The following is an 18,198-nucleotide window of genomic DNA, read 5'->3' as shown; positions in this document are numbered from 1 at the left end:
AATAACCCATGTGCATCAGCTCAGTGTAACATGTTAAATTGATATGGTTTCTTTGAAGTGGGGTCGTATGAGGGACTGATGCAGAGTGGACTGCCATCAGCATGACCCTAGTTTGGAGCAGCAGACTGGAGAACCGGCACAGGAGGAAAGCAGTGTACTGCTGTGGAAGGAGTCTGCAACAAAAACTCACACAACAATACAAACTAACTGATCAATCAAGGCAGCAGCAGACCAGCAGCTCCTGTTTTATACAAGGTAAAATTACTGTTTTTGTCAATGGAGTCTGGTAGCTTTGAAGAGGGCATAGAGCAAAATAAAACCTTCACTTCATGGTTGGAGAGGGCAGTCTAACAAAAAGGTAGAACACTGCAAATATTGTAAATATAACGTGCTTAAACTCAGCAGGGTCTTTCTTTTTTTACATTTTGCTGCTGACCCCTCTATAGCTGTTCATTGTTCTTAGTTTACATGCTGGTCCTTCTGCCTGCTTCTACAAACTGGAGGTGTGCCAACCATGATCTACTGCAGGTAACACACTTTCCATGGTCAAGTACATCACACAAACACAGCTGGAAGAAACCAAAGTCACCCTAAACCCAAACTGACGATGTTTTGTTTTTCTACAACTTACACTGCAATATGAAAAAACACTGTATTTTTCACCAGATAGCTCAAATAACAAGGAAAGCACAAAACGCTAAGGCTGCTCAGTCCTTGTATGATTTCTGACGGATAAGTCCTGATATGTCTGCAGCAGTGGATTTGTAGTAGGATCGCAATCATGTGGTTGTCAGCAGGCAGCTGATGTAGGGTTCACTTGTCATAGTTACAGTGATGCCGTGTTGCTATCTCGCAATGATACAGAAATCTTCAACAAATTCGTTGATCCAGACTATAAGCCGCATCACCGCCAAAGTCTAATCAGGTGGTCTTTGTGTCATTTCTGACCTTCCCTGACAATTTCATCCAAATCTGTTATTCAGTTTTTGAGTAATGTTGGCAACAGACAGACAAACAGACAAACCTACGCCGATCGTCACATAACTCCGCCCTGTTCCTTGGCAGAACAATTTTGAAAAGAATTTATTATTCTAGAATTACTGAGGTGACTTTGTAGGGACCTGCATCTGCATCAAAGTAGAAACAAAAAGTCATTTGGAAGCTTTCTTATATGGTGTAAAACTGGCAAAAACATTTAAAATACTTTTTCTTCCTTCAGATGACATTCAGATCTGGCTTTGAACTTGTCATGCAGAGTTTATGGTGACTTACTAACTGGTCCAACAAATTAGCCGTGCAACATTCGCAAAACACTGCCAACAGAGTATCTGTTTATGGTCAATATCATGCATCCTGTAGCCGAAATATGCGTTTCGTTTTGCAGTCAAATCTTTCTTTTCAGGGATTGTTCCTTGCTCATTTTGCTGTGCACACTAGATGTCAACAAACTCTTCTACATACAGTTTTAAGAAATTCACCTAAGTTTGAGTAAATTATGTTTTATCAGGCAGAGTGGTTGTGAAAAATGAGAGATCAAGCTCATGCACTGCTGAGACACACATTGAGCTCGTCTAAATACAGTTACTAGAAGTTACACTGACAGACTGGTTTTAATTTGATTTGTGCTGTGGGTGCTGTTTTGTCAGGCCACATGACTTCCTAATAAGGGTGTATTTTAGGTTTTGAGAAATTAAATGTAGATTGTATGAATGGATCTGCACTGAGAGTTTTAACTTAAGTTCAGCACAGTCATTGGAAGTTAACCCACGCAAACCTAATCTCCTGGCAGGTTTGAAAGACATGTTGCCATTTAAGAATAAAATCTAGCCAGAAACTTAGCTGTTTTTTTGAACTTGCCAGCAATCCTTGAACTACTCATCTGTGATGTGCAGTTCTGTTGGAAAGCTTGACAAAACCTAAACTAAAAATTGTGATATTTCATTAAAGTCTCGTTTAGACTTTAGTAGTAAAAAAATCAGTTTTCTGTTTCATCATACCCCTTTAATATTCCATGTAGTCATTTTACCCATTGTTAATGTAAAGACATAGATTAATATAGCTTTAAAGAAACGTTCCAACAAAAATAAAGCACTGAGTAGGACTTAAACTGAATCCTCTGTATTTTGAAAGTAACCTTCCAACGCAGGTGGTGAGCAGTGCTGCGGGACAGATAATGAAGGAAGGGGACAGCTGGGCTGGGACAAGCTGAGCTGGACTGGAGGAAAACAAAGTGCAGAGGAGACAGCAGAATGTAATGGATATGGAGGAAAGGAGAGGAGAAGACAGCTGCTGCTGTGTTGACCACACATTATTATCACTCCACATATCTTACAAACTCTGCCCTTTACTGCGAGGCCTTGAGCTGATAGAAATGATCAGGAGATAATGTCAGGATGCAGCGTTGTGTGACTGCTGGTCACCGAGAAACAACACCAACAAACATCGTTGCAGGCTGTCATAACTCTTATTGTTTTATAATAAGCTTGTAGGAAAAAAGGTGCAGAGAAAATTGTGTTTTCTGGTCAGGATGATTTGATTTGCGACAGATGTAAACAGACACACCTTCCTCGCCTTATGTCACCCGGCTGCCATATGGAACAACATGGACTCAGCCACAAATTTATGACCTCTTGACCCCTCGTCCCCTCCTCCCTCTGTGTCACACACTCCCACCGCTATCCATCTCCAAAGCTAATCCCTAACCAGACACTTCAAAGAGGCCAAGACCTCTATCTCCATAAAAGTGTGTCTGTGTGACAAAGTGACCACAGCAGGTCACTCTAAACTGAGCCTAAATCAAGTCAGGCCATTGATCAGCATCCAGTTCCCTACAAGACGGGAGGTAAAATGAACTAAACTGCAATGGAGAGCGAGAAAGAGAGAAGGAACAAGAGCGGTAGGAGGAGTGGGGGGATGCCTGAGTCAGCAAATATTGAAGGTCAACGTCATCAGAGAAGGCTTTTGTCTGCAGAGGGGGTTTTATTTTTTGGTGTGGTTCTTTACCTCAGTGTGTCGCCCAGTTTACTCCTCCTGGAGGTCTGAAGGAAACAAGGAAACAGCAGAGAGCTCTCATCCCAGGACCTCGCTGCTCTCTGGGCCACTTCCTCTGCGCTCTGTCCTGAGGGGAAACACAGAGCATTAATGTTACCACGTGAAATCAAAATTACACAGATTTTCGCAACATTTAAAATGCGTTAAACCTACAATAAATGCCTGCAAATGCTCTGCCTTGTACACCAACTACTAACTGTCTGTCTGCCGTTTGATGCTGGGTTGTTGGTATACAGTTGGTGGGAGTAAACCGAGGCAGTATATTGAGTTAACCCTCCAAATCCCAAACACTTTTTTTTTTTTGCTCATTTCACATTTTCACTTTCTGTGCGCTAATTTTTCACAGCACTTGGTCCTGTTGAAAACACAATTAATGAAGCTACAAAGAAGTCTAAAGTGACTTTCAGCTGACTTTTTTTTAGTTTTCTGGACACAATTTTTACTATTTCACTGACTAAATCAGCTGTATGCTACTTGCACATACACTACTGGTCAAAGGTTTGGGGTCACCCAGGCAATTTCATGTTTTCCATCAAAACTCACACTTTTATTCATGTGCTAACATAACTGCACAAGGGTTTTCTAATCATCAATGAGCCTTTCAACACCATTAGCTAACACAATGTAGCATTAGAACACAGGAGTGATGGTTGCTGGAAATGTTCCTCTGTACCTCTATGGAGATATTCCATTAAAAATCAACTGTTTCCAGCTAGAATAGTCATTTACCACATTAACAATGTCTAGACTGTATTTCCGATTGATTTAATTTAGTTATTTTTGCTTTAAAGTCCCACTTCTCTACAAAAACAGCACTATTTATGGCTAGAAGTAAACAGAACTGGAAAATGTAATTTGTTAAGTCATACTTGCATGAATCATTAAAAAGGGGAAAAAAAAGTTGATAAAACTACTAATACTGGGAAAATGGTGGCTCTAGATAATATAGATATTTTAATACTTACATTTTTAATTTGTTACCATTCTTGTCTTCTATCAGCTTGGGTAAACACAACCTATTCACCCAGATAGTCCCTGAATATTGGTGAAATGACTGTTGGTCACATCTCAGTTGCTAATGGCTTCTGTGTTGTCTCCGTTTTACAAAACCTGGTAAATGTGAACATTTTTATCTAAAATAGAGAGCTAGAATAAAGTCATTTTGGTGAAATACCATGATTTAAAGGTTAGGTCTGATTATTTTTCATTTATAATTAGTTTGATGACCTTTGTAAAGTTGAAAATCTAAAAATGTTTTTCTGTTTTTACAGTTGTTTGCTCTGTTAAATGGTGTACTTTAAATTGTTGTTGTTTTTTTTTTTTTTAAAGATAACATGACTTTCAAACCCACTGACAGGTTTTGGTGTTTACGGGTTAAACAATACAGTGAAATAAAACTTGCGATAAAGCTTTCTGAAGTCAAACCATCTAAACTCTGCTGCACTGACATTTACAGTCTACGCTGAATTTTCCCACAAAAATAACCTTGTAAAAGCTCAATTATTCCAGGAGGTCATTTTTTTTTCTAACTGAGTGAAGAGAGCCAAAGTTACTTGGTAAACTATGCATCTCTTTAGAAGTCTTAATTTACCAAGAATTCTCAGGAACCCAGTTCTGCTTCAGATAGTCAGTACTTGGGCAGGTTTGGGCAGGTGATGGATTTAGATATCTGAAGGAATCTTTAATTCAGGAAGGTAAAGCCTGTCTTTGTGAGAGAAACCTCTGAACAGAGACCCAAATTCTATCATAAAAATGAAAATATTTTGTTTTTTTTAAATGCAAATTCTAATCTGGCACAGTGAACATGTAGGAATGTGAGACTGAGTTCTTGCATGTGTTTCCTGCTTCTAAATAAGGTTACAAACTGCAGAAAGCCAATAATGACTACACCGCCACTCATAGAAATGACATGAGGAAAAAAAAGAAGCAGAAAGTTGTTAAAGAAAAATGTCACAAAACAGTAGAGCATACTAATAAAATCTTCATATTTTATCTAATATCTTAAAACAGCTTGAACTCTCTTGTACTGGTTTTAAGGGCGGTATGACTTCATCAGTATTAAACTTATTAGACTTCAGATGTGAGACATAATCCAGAAATTCCTCATCATATGCAAATTACTACTGCTTTTCCCTCAAAATTTTCTTGTGCATTAATATCTTAAGATAACAGTTTAGATAGGCTTATAGGCTTATTAATATCACTGCCCTGTAGAACGCACAAGTAGGTCTGCCTATAATTACTATTTTGTATTCCATTAAATTAATGTGTCACTTAGATGCTATCTTATGAAGTATAAAACAATTTCAACCTTATTCTTCCAGCTCTGACCCCGGAGGTGTTACACGGTCTTGGGAGCAAGTAAAGAACAAATATAAAAACATCCTTCACACAGGTAAGAAGGCTTACTTCCAAATCTTATAAGGTCAACAAGTACAAGGCTTTGGTGCTTTAATCATTCTCTGTTTTAGGATTATTTCGCTGTAAAAGGCCTGTAGAACAATGAAATGGCTTGCAGCTCTGAAAACTCCTGCCCTCTTAGGAGACATTCAACATATCCATGCACCGAGCTCCACTGGATCTTCTAGAGAAGGTGATGCCACTTTCCAAGAGAACTGATTGGTAATTTAATAGCATTGTTATAAACTCAGGGTTAAACCTGCAGCTACCTCACAAACGCCAAATCCCGCATCACAGCACAAACTCTGGTGTCCAGTAACCGAAAAGATCAGCTCTTTTCTCAAGTTTGTGCACTTTTATCTTCTTTTACAAACAATGTGAATCCATTCAACCTTTCCCTATTTTTTTTAATTTACACTTTTTAATCTTCTGATCTCACCCTTTCTCTCTCTGCCTCCTCCACACCACTACTCTCTAGCCGATGAGGTAATCAGTCAGCTTGTTACTGTCTGATAAGTGATACGACTATTGATTTTGGCCCTGGTGTCCCAGCGCAGGGGTCAGTCCTGCCACATCAGCCAGCTCCCTGGCTGAGCTTCAGAGCTGCTTTCAGGAACCACTAACAGATGCTGACTGGGTTCTTTCACAGCTAACAGAGAGACGGTAAGAAAAGGAACAGACACTCTGACAGATCTTCACCACAAACCATGTCAGTTGGGGTTTGATGTTGTGTTTTGGCTGAAAGAAAATCAGCAATCCGGGTCAAACTTTGAGGTATATGTGCCTAAATATTAATGAAATTACCCCCAGATTGTAAGGTAGAGAAACATCAGAGTGCATCAAATCTCCTGTCCAATACAATGCAGGCAAAATCAGAAAAGTTGGAAAACAAACGCAATGCATAATTTAATTTAAATCAATCATTTCATTCTGATATACGACACCAAAACACACAATTACTAATTAACATTTAGATTTCCTTATGATTTTTAGGTAGCTGAAGCTCAAATATTATCAATATGGAGCAAACATGAAGTTAAATCATTTGTCGCTCTGTCTGTCAACAGTGAATCTGGCAAATTCATGAATGATTTCTATGAAATCTGGAGGTCAGTTAGGCTTCAGGCCAAGGTACGACTGATTAAAGTGGCAATCAGGTTCTGGGATTTCTGCCATTAGATGATTATTGTTTTTCAGCCATTTGAGACCTGGTTTGATGGCCATGTGCCTTGTAGTTGTTACTGTGAATGCCAGAAAGCCAAAAACAGCTGTGAGTGAGCTAAAGCAGGAGAGTGGGGGGGAGGTATCAATCTATAGTAACAGGGGGGTCAAGGCCTTCCTGGAGGGACACAGGGGGTCGGGTTGGAGGTGAAATTTGTGAGATAACAGGGTGGGGGTTAGGTTTATTCAGTTGTTGCATCCTCTTTAACCTGATGCCATTCTATAGAAAAACTGCCGCTTGCACGGCTGAAAACAAGTAAAGATTATTAGAAAGGGCACTTTGCAAATACAGACATACGAAATGTACTGCATGCACATAAATGTGTACACACAGAGGCACCGTCTGCCTTTTAATTTTCATAAAATCCATTGCAAGGCCAAAAGACATGACCTGTGATGCTGCAATGATCTCTGCTGCACTCAGAGCCCATGCACACGCACGCACGCACGCACGCACGCACGCACACACACACACACACTCGATACACTGCAATCAGGAGATGAGATCTCACTCTGTATGATGGGCTGATGTAAACCAATGACTGCAGATTAGACAGAGATTATGAAGCCTTTAGATCGCCCATAGATAGATTACATCGCAACAGCAGCATATGCCCTCACTGCAGGGACGACACTCTCTGTCAGGACAATGACGCTGTGATTCAGGGTTGCTCTCCCGCGGGGTGCCGCAGTATTCACTTCTGCAGAGGGTGTCATTAAGGTTGTGCTGCTCGTGTGAATCGCCGCCTTTGGCTCACTTTGTTAATCACGGCGCTTCTGGCGAGATAGTTATTGGGTTACTCCGGGTCTCTGCTGTGCCTCCTTATTTCGGAGAGCTACAGTACAGCACGCTGATGATGATGATGAGGGAGGAGGAGAGGAGGGTGAAGGGGAAAGTAGCTGCCGTCACACAGGAGGCGTGGTTAAATCTTTGCCAAGGTGACTCTTGTAGAATGAAACGAGAAAGAGAGAAGTGTTCAGCTCAGTCCAGAAACACACACATTAGACAGATCTGAGGGTGGCAACAATTCAGGAAGGTTTACGGCATTTTACATTGCATTAACCATAGGATTTTGGCATTATTGTCATTTTTTGCAATCTTTCAATTATTTCTTAGGTAAATCAATTTGGCAAGTTGTTTATAAAGAGCCATCTTCATTTTCCTGGGTCATATTTTGCCTTTTTAAGAGTCTGACCAACTGTACAAAGTTTACAATGAACAGGAAGTGTGCACATGTATTTTCTTGAAATCACATACATTAAATTTACAAAATGTATTAAAACTGTTGCAATTTTTGTGTTTGTTGTTTTTGGTAACTTTACTTTCATCTTATTTTTTATTGTTTTAACACATTTTTCTCATACTTATTTGGTGATGGGAAGAGGGGATGGGAGGGAGAACAGGGAAGAAAAGTTTGCTTTGTTGCATGTAATAGCATTTTGCTGCTTGATTTGCTGTAATTTGCAAACAAACAATCTGACAAACACAGGTAAATCAATGTGGCATGGTGTTTATAAAGAGCCATGTTCATTTTCCTGGCTCATACTTGGCATTTTTAAGAGTTTGACCAACTGTACAAAACACAAAGATATTAAATATATAATGAACAGGAAGTTTACACATATATTTTCTTGAACTCACATAAATTAAATTTATAAAGTGTATTAAAATTGTTGCAATTTTTATTTTCTTTTGACTCAGTAATAGCCCTTTAGATGAGAATGTCTGTTTTTGTCTAAAGTCAATTACATACCACATAAATCTCAATACTTTATGACAATGATGCAAAAACTCAGTAAAAGTGATACTTCCCTAAAGCTAATCTTGCCCATTATTTGCATCATTGCCCATACTAATCATAATATAAGACTGAAACAAATGATTAGAAATGTGTCACTAGAAAATATTGTCCTCACTCACTTCATGTTCTCAGTAAGATTGCAAAATGACTATTTTCGGGATTTTCGACTGCTGGTGAGACACTTTTTGGAGTCACGTAATTAATATTCAAGTAAATACTAACCAGAATAATGTGATAGTAAAAGGTCTGAGACAATGTGACATTTTAAATTCAATATAATCTAAAAAAAATCTGGATAATTTCTATCATTTCACAGTATTATTATCATTATTGCTCAATCTCAGATGTATCTATGTAATAATGGAGTTGACAAGTCAACAGAAAAGTCACACCAGAATAGAACCAATGGGAACAGTAAAACACTCAGGAACAGAGCAGCCAGGTAATGCAGTTTCTATGTATCTCTTTCCATTCACGCTGTCATTAACTGAACACTCATATCATAGTTGGTGCCCGGCACTCTGCCAGCTGCCGCTGTCATTTTTCCAAGAAAGTGGAAAGCTGCTTTGTTGCCATAATATGCCCTGTGTGATGCTTGGCCCACTTTCCAGCCTGCTTTCATTGTGTAAGCACACATACATAAAACATGATTTGCTGCCTCAATTTCTGACTTTTATTCAGCTGGGATTTGGTGGCAGACAACATCAGAGCCATGAAAAGCAGAGCAGAGCAGCAAAGAAATGCAACTCTCCCTCTGATCCTTTGAGCGAGGGAGGAAGAGGGCGAGAGAGAAAGACTTGGCTACGATACAGAGAGCAAGGTTTAATCACTGACCTCCAGACTTACAACTGAAGACAAATGGGCATGATTAATTACGGCCATTCATCTCATAGGTTAAGAAAAAACCGGTGGGAACTGTGTTTGCCCGTGCTGCTCTGATGGGTCTATCTGCTGTATATATTAAACTCCAGTCTTGTTAGTTTGCACTTCACTTTCTGATCAAGGAGCTCAGGTCAGGCTCAGCGTAGATCCAACACTGTTCACTAGAGGGCAGCCTGTCTGAGTGTTGCAGCTCTAATAGTGACTGTTCTCATGAAACTGATGTGACACTGTGGTTGTTCTGGATAAACCTATTTTTGTACCTCTTGTAAACAACTGGATCTTCCTGCTTTGATTTAATTATTTGATTAAATTATGTGCTTCCCTTTCATCCAGCCTTTTACCTTGAAGAGAAGCAGGAACCGAGATCAGAGGATGGCAGTGGAAGAAGTATTGAGATCTTCTGCTTAACCCTATGAACCCCAAACAGACTTTTGGTGTTTCTGCTCCTGTCACATTTTTACTCACTGTGGGGGTCATTTTTCAGTACAATATAAAGTCCTGCACATCTATGGAAACAACACAACCACAGTTAGAAGCAGAGAGAAATCAAAAGTGTCTCTTGAGCAATATGATGCCGGTACAATGAATTAAAAAAAAAAAAAAAGATTTCAATTCAATTTAAAATAAAGCTAAAAACTTTACAAAAAAATGCAACAACAAAATAAAATCGAATCAGTATGTCCAACATTTTTCCACAGGTGCAGCCAATATAAGGGAAAAAAAGATTTTTAGTGTGTTTCTACACTTGTTTTCTATTAACTGTATAAAATCCATTTTCCTGTTTTTGAGCAATGTTGCTAACAGACAGAAAACAGACGGACAAAACAACGCCGATCGTCACATAACTCCGCCACGCTCCTTTGCTGAGTAATAAAAGTCCTTAAACATCAGTATGACAATTCCACATTACAATTAAATGTCCTGTGCTTCAGTAAAAGAAAAAAAGGATTATTAGCAAAAAATAACCACTCTGCAGAAAAATGTAATATGATTATATATCACATCATTAGAAGTGTTAATACTGATGCAGCATTCTGCTTGAAGGGGAACTAGTTTATCTGTTTTAAATACAGACTGTGATTTAATTGTTCAGTCCAGTCATTCCCAACCCAGTAGGACGTTCCATGTGGTTTACAAGATAAATCTAAGGGTTTAAAAGACGACTAATGAGAGGTGGCAAGAAGCAAACACAAAGATCTGCTACGCAAATTTGTGTTTATTTTATAAAACTTTGCTCTAATCTTTGCTTTAACAGTGAAAAAAAAATCACAATTTCTATCTCTTTGGGTGTTGAAAAGTTATTCAAATGAAACCATCTGAGAAGCTTAGAGGGAAAACCACTCAAGTCAAATGTGACCAGAATCCCCAAACAGACAGAATTTTTTGCAAAGGTTACGAGCCGAAACGGATGGAAAGTCATTATTTAATCAGTTTGTGTGTGTGTGTGGCATAAAAAATAAATACTAACTAGGTAAAAGTACAAGAGTTACTTATGAAATGTAAGGAAGCTGAGGTATAACGCAATTTGAAATGGAAAAATGAATTATATCAGTAATATTTAGTTACTGTCCACCGTTCCCAGAGGAGAATGACCTCATTGTGTACAGTACTCATCCTCCCTGAAGTCTAATGGCTAATTGATACACTCCTGTCCAGCTCTCATTTCTCGACCTCTCTCTGCCCTGTAATGTTCCTGTAAGATCTTAAGCCGTCTTCCTTGGTGGCCAGATTAGATGAGCTGACATGAGATTGTGATGGGGGGGGAACAGCAGCAGCAGCGGTGAGTAAAGTCTATCTCTGTAACCGATCTTAAGAGCAGCAGCTGACGCTCGGCCACAGCTGCACACAATCAACCTCTGCTATGAAATCTCCCTACAAAATAAAAAAAGCGATGAGCTTGCATGTTTGCGGACAGCTGATAACTAATGAGGGCGCTCTGTGGGGAGACAGCGAGACGTGGGCAGGAGGAGCGAAAGGTGATCGCGCCGAGGAATTAAAGTGAGCTGGGGAAAATTACCGAATGAGAAACAAAGACTGTAGGAACATTTTCATTTTCCTCTTTCAGCGCTTCAACCGCAGCGTGAGCCAAAAAGCTTTGTCTTGGCTTTTGTCTTTTTCCAGCTCTGTCAGCTTGCCACGGTTGTTGTAACAATTTGTCTGTCTGGAGGATGTGGATCATCGCTTTTCATTCACTCACTTTCTCTTCCCTCTTATTATTCTCTGCCTCTCTGTCTTTAGCTCCTTTCCTATTATTTCAAACATATTTCTATGCACAGATCTCCTCTTTCTCAACTCAAAAGCAGTGGTGAGCATGGAAAAGTTGCTGCAGGGCAACGAGAGATCTGCACATATTCCACAGAAACACATTCAAGCACCTGTCAGCATCTGGTTGCACTTGATCTGCGCATTAACCTGAAATGCAGAGAATGCTGAAATGCAAACAGCATGAGAGCTGCTGCTGCTGCCATGTTGGCTGCAGGAGACGGAAAGATTTTCATGTTAAAAATAAAACTTGAAGGAAAAAGAGATGTTTTCCTAGCTCTGACTCCACAGTATGAGGCAGGACTGAAAATGCACGAGTGATTATATATTGTCAGTGTCTCTAGAGACGCCTGCACACGTGCGTGCAGTGAATGCTTGCATTTATGCACGTTCATGAATGTATGTCCTCTGCCACGGCCACAGCAAGTGTGTTATTGGAACGGGGTGAGCCAGGGGCAGGAACAGCAGAAACAAACGAGGTCCTGTGCAACCCAGAGACTGTTCCATGAATCATCCAGGAACTCATACAGTAGCCAGCCTTCAGTTCAATGTTAATAACTTCCCATGCAACGTTTCCCACAATCGGCTGATTTTATAAAAAAAAAAAAAAAGATTACATTTGGTTTTACAACAAATTTGCAGACAAATGAGTCACCAGTGTTCAAAAATGTATTAGAAAATAAGAGCTGTTTTTGTGTAGTTGCACCAAAAAAAGCATGAAAATGAAACTCTAATGCTACTGCAAAAAACAGAAAAAAACATGAAAAAAACATGTCCACCAGGTGGCGCAGGTGTATTTTGACCTATGGCCTTTTTGATGGCGACATATCAAAACTGCCGACCAGGTGGCGCTATCACCGTGACTGTATATTGGTCCACGGATGTCATAAGGGCTGGATTCGGATCACACATGTAAAGTCTGAGGCAGATTGGAGCATGTACAGGCTAGTTATATAGCATTTCCTGTTTCATGGCGAAATGTCGAAATTCCATCAGCCACCATTTCCACAACCTCTGACTTTTGTGGAGCATTTTGATAACTTTTGATCACCCATGACTGGTGTACATCCTGGTCAAATTTCAGCTGTCAGAGTTACCCTGTTTGAGTTTATAGCTTTTAAAAATGTGCAAAAATTGGTCCAAAATCATCCAAAATTTGACCCATAATTCAAAATGGCCAACTTCCTGTTGCGTTTTGGGCACGGGTGTCAGTTACATTTTTGGGCATCTTGACGAGTTACTTATACCTACCAAATTTCATAACTGTAGGTGACACGTACTGCTCGTAGAGCCTGTTTGAAATTTTCCAGGTGGCGCTATTGAGCCATTTTGGCTCTCACCTATGCAAGTTCCATAAAATATAAAATTTTTCACTGGTCCTGATGTGTGTGTGAAGTTTCACGTGTTTTCAAGTATTTTTCGGCCTTAACCATTACGATTCAAAAAAATGGAAGAAAAAATAAAAAGAAGAAACCCATGGGTTCCAAGAGGGTCCTTCGCCCCTTGGTGCTCAGACCCTAAAAATATTTGCAGAAACACTGAGCTCCTAGTTTAAAATTAAACACAAAATTCCTGTGACTCACTATGTGAGTGGAATTTTACGTGTTTGCGTTTGCCTGCAGCAGGTACAACAAACAAGGCTGTCCTCAGAGTCGTAGACTGATTCGAGTGAACACGTTTCTTCTCTCTCAAGCCTTCACCTGCGCATGCGCTTTGAGAGAGGACAAAAAAAAAAGGAGGCGCACTGATATGCAAATATGATGTGCGAACAAGAAGAAGGAACTTGAAGGACAAGGGAGATGGTGCGGTTAATTTAAGTAGTAAAGTCATTCTGGGACTCTGTGTGTTGCTCTTAAAAGTGTACGAATGGGTTGAAAAGACACGTGTGATTTCACCCATGTTTATGTCAGATGCTATTTAACTCTAGCACCTCCACACACAGTTGTTGTGTGTAATTTTCTTTAACTTCAGGAGCAAAGGTCAGCGCACACGTTTCTGTGACAGCCTGTATTTACACCCTAAAGGTAAATGTTCGTGTGTGTGTGTGTGTGTGTGTGTGTGTGTGTGTGTGTGTGTGTGTGTGTGTGTGTGTGTGTGTAGCGCTAAAGGAGACTGACATGGATGCTGAGTTGCGCTGCACTGGGACAGGCGGTCTAACCCAACAGCAGGGATAAACTATAAATAGACTATCTCATCCACTCCAAACGCTCCCCATCCCCCTTTTTTCCTCTTTTCCTTTCGCTTTATCTGGAGACCTTTATTACCATAGCTGACAATAAAGGTCTGCCTTTGTTTTCTATTTCCTTCCATTCCCCCGATCTTTACCCTTCTCTCCATCACCTCCCCTCCTTGTGGTCTCACCATTTTCAGTCTCCTTGTCTTGTCTTGAAGAGACAGAAAAAAAAAACATTGGAATAACAAATAGGCCAACACCAATCTTGTGATCTCAGAAGAGAAGGGGGGAGAGCGTGGAGGGGTGGGGAAAAGGGGGAGATAGGCTAGTTAAGGGTGGGAGGTGGAGGGTGGTGGTGGGGGATGATGAGGGGGGAGATGGAGTTATGTAAGTGAGGCTAATCCCCTCCCAACCCTGCATAGTAAATGAGACAGGATGACAGTGGCCTCATTTCATCCGTTCATCCCTGCATCTGCCGCCGCTACCTCTCCGAACCGCTCCGTCTCCACCTTAATCTATCCATTTGATCTCTGACAGCAGACTGGAGCTACGTCTTTAAACTCCGCACACCAGCAAATCCCAGCATGCTGACAATGAAGAGGGAAGTTTGGGACATGGCAGATGAGCCATTATATAATTCACGGTTTAATTGTGAAGATACTCCCAGAACAACTGCATCCCTTCCTCTTCCTTTACCTCGCATCAACGATAGCATCCGATTTTCGAAAGCTCTCTTATGTAACGCAAGCCAACCAGGACAGGGAGAAAGAAAACAAAAGAATCAGGGCATATTCCTCTTCAAAAAAAAAAAAAACCCGACAACTCACAACTATAAATATTCCAGATACTCTCTGGTATCAGATGCCAGACTCTTGTGTTGTAAAGATGGTGCAACAGTGACATGTCAGACATTATAATGCAGTACTTTGAATTTAGACTCAAAACAAAGGCCTGAAACTCCCCAAATCCCCTCTGCAGCTCCTCTCTTCTCAGTTCTAACCCAACTGTCTGACCTTTCCTCAACTCAGTCATCCAGACATCCTAATCTGTCGAAGTATGCTTTGTTCACAGGGGTCAGCATGACCAGTAGAGTGAACTTAATTAATGCTGGGAAGCATATAGCACATAAGCATGACCTGATTTTCTCATAAGGAAGCGCAAGTCTTTGCATAGCATATTAATGATTTCAGTTTAAAATCACTTCTTCTGTACTTTGTTATACCTGTTTCACAAAAGCATGCTAGGATGTCAACCTTCTACACTCCAGCTTCTGGGAGTTCATTGTGCTACATTTTTACTCACTGCGGGCTCATTTTCATTGCGATATAAAGTCCTGCACCTCTAAGATAACAGCACAACCATGACGAGAAGTAGAGAAAACTCAAAAAAGTCATTTGTGCATTAAAGTTTATAAAAAGAAAAAGTTGAATTTCTTGTTCATTTTACAATACTAGAAAAAAATGTTATGTTGTCTTCTATCCAATCTGTGTAAACACAGCCTGCAGTTCAGCCAAAAAAGTTCATTTTTGTCACATGGCTCTTGATGATTCATAGTTGCACCAATTAGTACAGAATCTTTTTTTTCACAGTTAGGCCAAATGTTTTTGGGAAATATTTAAACGAAATATGCACAATAAATTTATTTTATTGTAACAGCTTTAAACTTTAAGTTTAAGTTAAAACAATTCTTCACTGTAATTTTTCAGATTTTGTTAAAGATAACATGCTTTTGAAACCCACCAACAGGTTTCAGGGATCAGAAGGTTAATGTGCTACCATTAGCGTTTAGATCAAAGCAACCTAGAGCCTCACAAAGCCACAAGTGTTAAAAGGACCAGTGTGGAGGATTTGGGAGGAGATATTTTGTACTCGTACGAGCATTAGCATTAGCATTAGCACACCATGTTGTGCCACCTTGTTTCAATAAACCAAACACTTGCTCTAGACACGCTTTTTACACTGAAGTGAATCCCACCATTAGAAAGAAAGCAGTATTTGTTTAGTTGCAGTTTCTAACCTCACCACTAGGTACCACTAAACTTTACAAAGTGCACCTTTAAATAAAATGTGTTCCCTCTAAGTTGTGGTATTTTGTGGATGACTATCAGAGTTACTTCATAAAGGGTGTTTATTATGCCTTTAATAAAAGGTTAAGGATTTATCTACACTTTATTCATGAGTCTGAGCTACATAAATAAAAAGGATATTTGGGGTTTTAAGTGTATGAACTCACATTTTAGCAAAGGATCATTGTGTTTGACGTATGTTGTCTTTGAGAGCTCAACTGATACTGACAGTCTCATTGTGCCGGACTGTTATGGTGAGTCCAGTTCATCCACATTGCAGCCCTCACCTATAATCACTGGGACATTTGGTTTTATTCCCTCATTATCAGAATAGATACGTATAATAAAGGATTTACACATTTTAATATGGAGTAGTGACACTCTTTTTGAATTACAAGAAGCATATATTTAACATTTCTGTAGTTGCTTTCTTTCTGTAATTTCTTGTTAGGGAGTGGACTATTTAAACCAATATGGTACTAAAAACAACAGCCATCCTTCAGGTTTTACTTTCATTCATGGGTTGTAATCATTTTTTTTTGTTTTACATGATGAAACACTTTTCTTGAAGGCAGAATTTGTATGTCGGCTTCACGAATCACAATTTAATGTATCAGAAAGGCTAATTTCTGATATGTAGGGTATTTGTAAGCTGTTTTATTAGCATTTATTAAGTTTAACTCACAATTTAACCCTTTCTAAGTTTTGAGGCTGTTACTTTGAAAAGGTTAAACTTCACTGAGCTCTGCTGAGCGTTGATGTTAAACAGAGAACCGACCTCACCATGTAGGAAGGAGGTCCCTGGTACCAACAGGACCCTCTACCCCCCTCCACCTCTCCAATCCTACTGCTCAGACAGGACGCTCCACTAAACTTTGACCTACTTCTGTCTGCCGTCAGTCTGGGCCCTGAGAGGGGGCCAGGGGGGCATCGAGACCCCGAACACAGCGAGCTTCACGCTGATCCAGCCTGTTAATATTAATATGAATATCAAAGGCTTATTTGGACAATACCTCTTTTGAATGTCAACTCACAGAGGGAAGCTGAGGGAGGCTTGAGGACGCGTGCATGTGAAAGAAAGAAAGAAAGACTGGTCTTATTGTTTGATACAGTACATTAAAAATTCAGCCGGGCGCACACACACACACACACACACACACACACACACACGCACACACACTGTATATCTCATGCTGAGGACTTGGTTTCACTCTTCCGCTGATCAGCCACAAGACAAACCCCGTCCTTCTTCTTTTTTATCCGCACCGTGTCTCTCGTTTCCAAGAAATCTCATTTAGCAGATGGACACAATCCTCCATAACCAATTCTCTGCAGGATAATGCAGAGCAGACAAAGACGCCGCAGCACAAAAGGCAAACACCTCCAGGATTCGGCTCTCGTCAGTCTGAGCCCCGACTGAGCTCAAACCGGCCGACAGCATCCCTCCGTAAAAACTGCAACTAAGTTTAAAACCTGCCAAATGTTTCATAAGCGCAGGACAGCTTCCAGGCCAGCTGAGTACTGGCAATCCACTTGTGACGGGACAGCTTCACAAACTGAGGGATGAGGGCTGGCTCGGACCGGAGGGTGGAGGGAGTTATGTTACCAACATTTGGGATGGCGTCCCAGAGGTTCCCGGAAGAATTCTGGGAACAGAGGGGGCCCAACATGTGTGTATGAGAAGGAAAACGATGGAGGCATGAGGGGACATCTGTCACCAATTACACGGAGGCATCGATCCCAAGGTTACACCAGAAAGATGCAGTATGCACTGGGGTCATGATGTAAACACTTTTGTCATGGTTAATACATCCCAGCCCCCCATCTTCCTCTCATGTCCGCTTCCACGAGACAAGCCGACCATAGTTTACCCAGGCTAGCCAGCTGATGCAGGAAGGGGGTGGGGTGTTGCATGGTTCTGCAGAGGGGTCATCTGGCAGATGCATCCTCCGAGTTGGCTTCACTCCGCCAAGCAAACACACACACACAGAGGGGAAGAAGCTGGCCAAGAGGGTGGAGGAACTCTAATCTATAAATCAAACTCATGTCCAAACAACTGGATGTCAACAGATCTTTGCTTACGTTATTAGCTCAGAGGTGTCCCACTGTGACGTGCCCAAAAACTCGCTGATTCAATTCCACTGATGTAGTTGTTTGGCAAAAAAATAGTGCTGTGTTTGTCAAGACACAATCATATCTCCTCTGCAGCTACTGAAGAAACTGCAGCTCAACCACACCAGCAGGGCCTGATGAGCTTTTATACCGGATCAATGACTCATGTTTTGTTTCCCTCGCAGGCACAAATCAGCTTTCCAATAGAGGCAAATCAACCAGCAGCGTA

The 18,198-nt window shown here is 40.5% G+C and overlaps 1 protein-coding gene across 2 annotated transcripts in view; it reads right to left on the bottom strand.

The window, feature by feature from the left end:
- The window catches only part of lzts2a (leucine zipper, putative tumor suppressor 2a), a 54,016-nt gene that overhangs the window by 22,748 nt on the left and 13,070 nt on the right, over positions 1 to 18,198 (bottom strand). Inside the window, exon 2 of one of the 2 annotated variants that reach the window (XM_023263901.3) lies at positions 3,004 to 3,118. The gene's annotated coding sequence lies outside the window, so the exon portion shown is untranslated. The remainder of the gene's footprint in view (positions 1 to 3,003; positions 3,119 to 18,198) is intronic. The other variant, XM_035945294.2, reaches the window with a different exon arrangement.

The sequence above is a fragment of the Amphiprion ocellaris genome, chromosome 16 (genome assembly GCF_022539595.1).
Source record: "Amphiprion ocellaris isolate individual 3 ecotype Okinawa chromosome 16, ASM2253959v1, whole genome shotgun sequence".
Lineage (NCBI taxonomy): Eukaryota > Metazoa > Chordata > Actinopteri > Pomacentridae > Amphiprion > Amphiprion ocellaris.
This window is presented reverse-complemented; position numbering and strand designations above follow the sequence as displayed.